The sequence below is a fragment of the Lipotes vexillifer genome, unplaced genomic scaffold (genome assembly GCF_000442215.2).
Source record: "Lipotes vexillifer unplaced genomic scaffold, Lipotes_vexillifer_v1.1 scaffold656, whole genome shotgun sequence".
NCBI classification, from domain to species: Eukaryota; Metazoa; Chordata; class Mammalia; order Artiodactyla; family Lipotidae; genus Lipotes; species Lipotes vexillifer.
The window spans coordinates 62454-70616 of record NW_006791939.1 but is presented as its reverse complement, the minus strand read 5'-3'; the positions used below and the strand labels follow the sequence as shown (position 1 = coordinate 70616).

At 41.4% G+C, this 8163-nt stretch overlaps 1 pseudogene; it reads left to right on the top strand.

Moving 5' to 3' along the window:
* LOC103079341 (putative PRAME family member 24) overlaps window positions 1-6688 on the top strand; it is a 9556-nt pseudogene extending 2868 nt beyond the window's left edge.
* Window positions 6689-8163: the final 1475 nt, after the last annotated feature.

Genomic DNA, 8163 nt, shown 5'->3' with positions numbered 1-8163 from the left:
TAGGGAAGTGAGAAGAAGAAGGGAAGGTGACTAATTATCCCTGTTATCAAGCTCCTTCCACTGCGGAGCCCCCACTACAGGATTCCCCCTAATACAGGATGCCCCCCACTACAGGATCCTCCCACTGCAGGATCCCCCGATTACAGGATGCCCCCATTGTAGGCAACAGGAATCGGCACACCAGGGAGCCTGGGAGCCAGCACAGAGAGGCAGCTGGGGTCCTGGCTGAGTCTGCTCCTGGGGATGCTAAGCCTGCCCCAAGGAGGCCAAGGGGTCTCCGGCAGCAGGGGAAGCCCCAGGCAGAGAGGTGCTGGCATTTGGAAGTGAGAGGAGGCCAGGGTGAGGGGCTCTGGCCGCCAGCCCTCGCTAGACTGAGAGTCTCCTGCTGTCCTTATCAGAAGACCATGGGTAACTGAGCCACCATGTGGACTTCAGAAGGTCAAGGGTACATGTTATAGTTTTGTCACCCTTGTCTCACATCTGTGGTGGATCCTGCAGACTGACTCACTCAGCATGTATGCCACCCCCTCCTTCCATGCCTTGTATCTCTGGAAAACCTGAAATCTACATTTCCTAGACACCCATGCTGTTAGGCTTCTGCAGGTGGCTTCAGCACCTCTGCACAGATGCCTGCCTGAGATCTAAAAGGTGGAAGTGGGCAACACATGGAGGTGGAGAGATGGGGCTCCAGAGTGGCATGGAATAGAGGGGTCTGGTTCTTCGACAGTAGCAGCATCACAGACAGTGTGTTTTCCATGGCAACAGTCTTGGGTGGAGTCAGGTGATTGTCTAGGCTGTGTTATTCCTGGCTATGGGGCCTCTACTCTTGGTTCCCTTGTGGTCCTGGAATCTCAGTCTTAACACCCAGGAATAAAACCCCTCTGCCCAAACCACAAAAAGTGGATTCTTCTACCTGTAACTAATCACTGCAACCAGTACAAATTCAGATTCTGAAATCACCTCCATTGTTTTTCCTGTGCAGAAGAAATACAGAAAACTTAAGAAAAACAAGTAAGAATCATCTGTAATCCCACCATCTGGAGGTAATCTCTGGAGTATTTTTGCATGTTTTCTATTTTTTTCTATAGTCAAAATGACAGTTTGTATTATTCTCTGCCAGCTTTTCTCACTTAATGTGGATTATAAATGTGTCCCAGTGGCTTTGTCCATGAGGCCTTCAGCTCCCTAGACCAAATCAGGTTCTATTCACTTTTTTAAACCACTGTATTGATGTACAATTGTCACAGAAAAGGCTGTACCTATTTAATGTATGCAACCTGATGACGTTGGATATAAGTATACATCTGTGAAACCATCACCAGTCTATGCCATAAATACATCCATCACATCCAAGTTTCCTCCACCCTCTTTCTTTATTATTGTGATAAGAACATTTAACAGAAGATCTACCCTCTTAGCCAAGTTCTAAGTACATAATATGGCTTTATGAACTATAGGCACTATGCCGTGCAGATCTCTAGAACTTACTCATCTTGCATACCTGACACTTTGTACCCTTTGACCATCACCTCCCCATTTCCCTCTCCCCAGGCCCTGACGACTACCCTTCTACTCTCTTCTAAGGGTTTGGCTATTTTAGATTCCTCATATAAGTTGTATTATGTAGCATTTGTCCTGTGTCTGGCTTACTTGACTTAGCATAATGTCCTCCAGGTTCATCCATGTTGTTGCAAATGGCAGGATTTCCTTCCTTTTTTTTAAAGCTGAATAATACCCTATTTTGTGTATATACCACATTTTCTTTAGCCATTAATCAGGCGATGCGCATTTAGGTTGCTTCCATGTTTTGACTATTGTGAACAATGCTGCAATGAACAGGGGTGCAGATAGCTCTTTGAGGTCCTGATTTTAACTCCTTTGTGTATGTAGGTGAGATTGGTGGATCATATGGTAGCTCTATTTCTGACTTTTTTGTCTGGCTTTGGTGTCAGGGTAATGCTAGCTTCATAAAATGAGTTTGGAAGTGTTCTTTCTTTCAGTTTTGGAAGAGTTTAAGAAGGATTGGTACTAATTCTTCTTTAAATGTTAGGTAGAATGGTAGAATTTCCTGTGAAGACCTGACCCTAAGTCTTGCTTTGTTTAGAGGTGTTTGGTTAATGATTCAATCTCCTTATTTATTATTGGCCTGTTCAAACTTCAATATCTTCTTGGCTCGGTCTTGGTAGGTTATATGTTTCTAAGAATTTATCCATTTCTTCTCAGTTGTCCAATTTATTGGTATATAATTTTTCATAATAGTTTCTAATAATTTTTTTTATTTCTGTGGCATCTGCTGTAATGTCTTCTCTTTCATTTATGATTTTATTTATTTGAGTCTTCTCTTTTTCCTTAATCGTGCTAAGGGTTTGTCGATTTTGTTTTATCTTTTCAAAAACCACCTCTTAGTTGCATCTATTTTTTCTGTTTTTCTATTTTTTAATTTTATTCATGATCTGATCTTTATTTTTTTTTTTCTTTCCTTCTGCTAACTTGTGCCTTAGCTTGTTCTTTTTCTAGTTCCTTGGGGTGTAAATTTAGGTTATTTGGGATTTTTTCTTTTATGATGTAGATATTTATTGATATCTCTTGGTACTTTCCATTTGTCTCAAAATATTTCTAATTTCCCTTTAAGTTTCTTCTTTGATCTAATGTTATATTGTTTAATTTCTATGTATTTATGAATGTCCCCATTTTCCTTCTGTTATTGATTTGTAATTTCATTCCATTGTGGTCAGAAAAGACATTTGGGATGATTTCAATCTCCTTAAATTTGTTAAGACTTGTTTAGTGATCTGGTGATCTATAAGGTGATTTATCCTGGAGAATCCACCTGTGCTTGAGAAGAAGGTGCCTTCTGCTGCTGTTGGATGTTCACTACATATCTGTTTGGTCCATTGGTTTATAGTGATGTTCAACTTTGCTGTTTCCTTACTGATTTTTGTCTGGATATTCCATCCATTATCGAAATTAGAGTATTCAAGTCTCCTACTACCATTTTATGGCCATCTATTTCCCCTGTTATATCTGTAGATGTTTGTTTTATATATTTAGGAGTTCTGATGTTGGATACATATATTATTTATTTATTTATTTATTTTTATATACATTTAAAAAATTGAAGTATAGTTAATTTACAATGTTGTGTTAGTTTCAGGTTTACAGCAAAGTGATACATATATCACATATACATATATATATATGTGCTATATGTATATATACACATATATGTATATGTATATATACATATATATATGCTTTTTCAGATTCTTTTCCATTATAGGTTATTACAAGGTATTGAATATAGTTCCCCATGCTATACAGTAAGTCCTTGTTGTTTATCTATTTTATGTATGGTACTATGTATATGTTAATCCCAAACTTATTTTATTTGTTTGTATTAAAATTTTTTAAAGGTTACTTTACATTTTTAGTTGTTACAAAATATTGGCTATATTCCCCATATTGTACAATACATCCTTGAACATATCTTACAACCAGTAGTTTGTACCTCCCACAGTCCTACCCCAATATTTCCCCTCCCCCCAATGGTAACCACTAGTTTGTTCTCTGTAACTGTGAGTCTGCTCCTTTTTTGTTATATTCACTAGTATGTTGTATTTTATAGATTCCACATATAAGTGATTTCTTACAGTATTTGTCTTCATCTGTCTGACTTATTTCACTTAGCATAATGGCCTCCAAGTTCATCCATGTAGCTGCTGCAAATTTCATTCTTTTTTTGGCTGAGTAGTATTTCATTGTGTGTACACACACACACACACACACACACACACACACACACACACATATATATATATATATATACCACACTTTCTTTATCCACTCATCTGTTAATGAATACTTAGGTTGCTTCCATATCTTGGCAATAATAATGTTGCTATGAACACTGGGGTGCATGTATCTTTTTGAATTAGTGTTTTGGCTTTTTTTCAGGTACACACCAGGAGTGGAATGGGTGTACATATAATTGGTATATCTTTGTCCACCTGCCTCTGGGGAGCCTGATAGACATGTCTCATGTGGGGCCCCTACAAGCAGAACTGGAAACACTTGATGTCCTTTTTGCTCAGAAGCTTTGCCCCAGGTTAGTCAGACTCGTGTAGCCTGGTAAAATCCTTGGCATCCTGGAGGAGACAGCTGTGGTGAGGGAAAGTGGATGGAAAAAGGATGGATCAGAGGATTCTGAAGATGGCAGTGAAGAAACTCATAGGACATGGCTCACTATGGGAAATGCTTTCCAAAGCTTATGAGGGCTTACGATGCAGGGGAACCTGAAAAAAAAATGCCCCACCTCCTCTCAGTGATGCTTAAAATTACCAGTAGTGGAGAATCAGAAAGGAGGGGTGGGGAAAGGGAGATGGAGGAAAGTGAGGTGGAGAGGAAAGAAGACAAGGCAGCAGTTGATATCAGGAGTCTGAAGTTACAGTATAGATGGGCAGTCTGTTGTCACATTTTGAGGCTGTTGCTTCATTCTTTGTTGATTTTAATGCATTCCCACCAATCTCCTTTTTCCCCATAGGAAGTGCAAACTTCAGGTGCAGGATTTATAGGATACTGGCCAGAACTTCTGGAGCATGTGGTCTGGAGCCAACACTCATGGATGCTGAAGCTCAGGAATAGCACCAATGGCTGAGCACAGTTCAAGGACAAAGCAGCCTTTGGCTCCCTTGAAGACATTCATAAACTTTTGCAAAGAAAAGCACCCTGGTTAACTTCTTCACCTACCTCACGTGATGGGTGGAGCAGAGAAAAGTTTCCATACACCTGTGCTGTAAGAAGCTGAAGTTCATTTCAATGCCTGTGAAAATATTATGAAGGTCCTGAATATGGTGCACCTGGACTGTATCCAGGAGGTGCAAGTGGACTGCACTTGGCATCTCTCCACCCTGGCCATGTTTGCTCCTTTCTTGGGCCAGATGAGTAATTTGCAGAGACTCCTTCTCTCCCACATCCACATGTCTGCCTTTGAAGGGAAGGAGCAACATTAACTTGTCCAAATTACGTCTCAGTTTCTCAGGCTGCACCACCTCTGGAATCTTTATCTGGAATCTCCCTCCCTCCTTGAAGGCTACCTGGACCAGATGCTCAGGTGAGAGTACACCAGTGGCCAAGTACTTGTGAACACACTAGAATGTCACCCGGACTGCTTCCCTTGCCGCTCTATCCTGAGTGGTGGTACCCCACAGCCATACAAAACAAGGTAGGGACTAAACTGGTACAGTGGCTCTTGAAAGGGACACCCTGCTAGAGAGGTACAGATTACAGACTCTGATGTTTGGATCTAGAAATGGAGGGTTTGTGATTTCTTCCTTTGGAAGAGGTGTCTATGTTCGAATGACTTAAAAAAAAATAGGTAAGTAAAGAGGACATTGAAGTGGGGAAACCACATCAGACCAGAGCATTTCTGAAGAGAACCTCTATGCTCACAAGGTTTGTGTCCACAGTGAGCCTGTCTTAAATTCCCTGTGTGTAACAGTTGTTGCATAAGATAAAGTAATTAATATATGGGAAAATCATGATTCTGGAGATGGTGGTAGTGGAGCAGAGCCCAAAGGACAATAAACAGTGATAGAAGGTTTGTAGATCATGCAGGGAAATAAGTGAGCCCCTGCAGACTGGCAACCCCCATTGATGTTGTGGGACCTTGTGCACATTGGTTCTTTATGCATGTCTCCCTAGATCCTCACTTGGCCAGGGATATAGGCATCTGGAGCCCAAGCAAGGACTGAAGGAGTCTGAGTTGAGATCATTTTTTATCTCATCTCCCGATACCACACTTAGTGATGTCCACACTTGATTGAGACTCTCTCAGGCTCTGCTCTTAGCATGTTCTAGTACATTCCATTATCTTTGTTCATCCTCATAAGGAAGTGGAATATGTTGTACTCAGCTTGATGATGGAAAAGAGAATTTTCAAGATATTGTGAAGTGACTCAGTCACGAAGACTCAGCCTAGAATGAGACGGAGTAATCAGTATATTGACCCTCATCAGATGGTCAGATTAACCTTGGCCCTGTAGAAATCATTTGTCTCTCAACTGGAGCTCACCTGCCACCTGAGTTTCCAAGAACTAATTGCTCGGTTTCTCTCCAGGTACCTGAGGACCACCTTGGACAACCTCTCAAAAACTAACTGAAGGCTTACAGAATCAGATTTGACCCATCTGTCCCTATGCCCAAACATCAGTCAGCTAAAAGGCCTGGATCTGAGTGGTGTCACTCTGACCAACTTTAGTCCTGAGCTTCTCCAAGTTCTAGTGGAGAAAGTTGCAACCATGCTCCAGGATTGGACTTAGATTAGTGTGGGATCATAGACTTCCAATTTGAGCCCATCCTGCCTGCCCTGAGCCATTGCTCCCAGCTCAGGTCCTTCAGGCTGTGTGGGAACATCCTCTCCATGGCTGTCATGGAGAAGATGCTGCTACATACCACTGGGCTGCCCTGTTTAAGTCAAGAGTTTTATCCTGTCCCTCAGGAGAATTATAGCCCTCAGGGTGTTCTGCTCAAAGGGAGACTTGCGCAGCTTGGGGCTGAGCTGTTTGAGATTCTGAGAGACTTATCACAGCCCAGGACCATCTGCCTTAGCCTCAGCCCCTGTCCTCACTATGATGATGACATATGCAATCACATGGTGCCCATTATATACTGCTGTAATACTCATGTCTAGTTGGCTGCCTCTATCAAAAGCTTTCTTCTGGGCACATGGAAACTGAAATCTAGGACATAGGTACATTATGAAGGGAAAACACACTCAAGGTTTTTGATACCTCCTCAGTGTGAATAGGTAAAGGAATGGTGATCCAGGATGGGTGCAGGATTGCACTGGAAATGTAGGCCCTGGGAGGTGATGGGACTTTCAGGAATATGTGCTTTTACAGTCAAATATGAACCTAGATTTTTGGAGGCGGATATGGGGTTGAGACCTACATGTTAGAGTTACCCCTGGGTGGCTAGCTGTAAAGGAATAGTCAGAAATAAAGAGATCCACAGTGAAAACTGACTGCTGCCTTCCATGGTATATTATTCTGTTTTCTCAGTGTGTACCTCAGGAATCTCCAGTTATTGATGAAAAAATAAAAGGCACCGAGTTGTTTATGATCAGCAACCTTACCATTGTTGCAAGTTCCTTATTTTGTCTGAAGCATCTTACATCTTTGCTTATTTCTTTGGCTGTTCAGAAGGTTAATACAAACAAAGGAGAACATATTCAGTGTCCAATGAACCACTGGAGTGAAGAGCTCTTGGCAGGGCTCTCATTGCTGACTCAGGCTATGACCCTGGCCATGAGTATTTTTCACGGTTCTCACAGTGGGTCTATACACTTCAGTTCCTGGCCTTTGCATGTGCTGAGAAAGGTTTCACTGCAAAGAGCAAGGTGCCAGTTCTGGAAGGTGTTGTCAACACTGTTAATAAGACTCTGGTCCTCACCATTCCATGACTGTCAGGGTGAGTAGAGGTCCTTATTGATTTAATGTAGTTTTGGCCAGACATCCAAATTCCTTTTAGCAAAATATTAAAAGAATATATGCATTTAACATGACTTTATTATTTCCATTCCACATTAAAAATTGTATCCTTTTGTGGGGTTGTTCACTTCAATAAGAGATGATATTATTCCCATTACAACTCCTGTTTCTCCATATCAGGGAAGACAAGGATAACATGTTTGACATCAGCATTTCAAAATATATAACAAAATATCTGTTATGTATTGGTTACATACAACTCATAGTTGGCCCTTCTCATCATCCGTTCAATTTCCTCAGATTCAACCAAGTACAGATGGTGTAGAACTATATTTACTATTGAAAAATATCCATGTGTAAGTGAAGTAGTTCGACCACATGTTGTTCAGTATTCACCTGTATATATAGACACACACGTAGAAGAGGCTTACAAGGTTACAGAGGCTGAGAAGTCCCACAGTCTACTGTTTGTTTGCTAGAGAACTAGGAAAGTCTGTGGTATAATTCAGACCTAAGCTTAAGGCTGAAAAGCAGTGGAACTGATGGTGTAGCTCCAAGTCAAGCCTCAAGGCCTGAGAACCAGGGAACCACTGGTGTATGTCCTGGAATTTCAAGGCTCAAGAACCAGTAGCTCCAATATTCATGGCCAAGAAGATAGAGAGGGAGACAGTTTGCC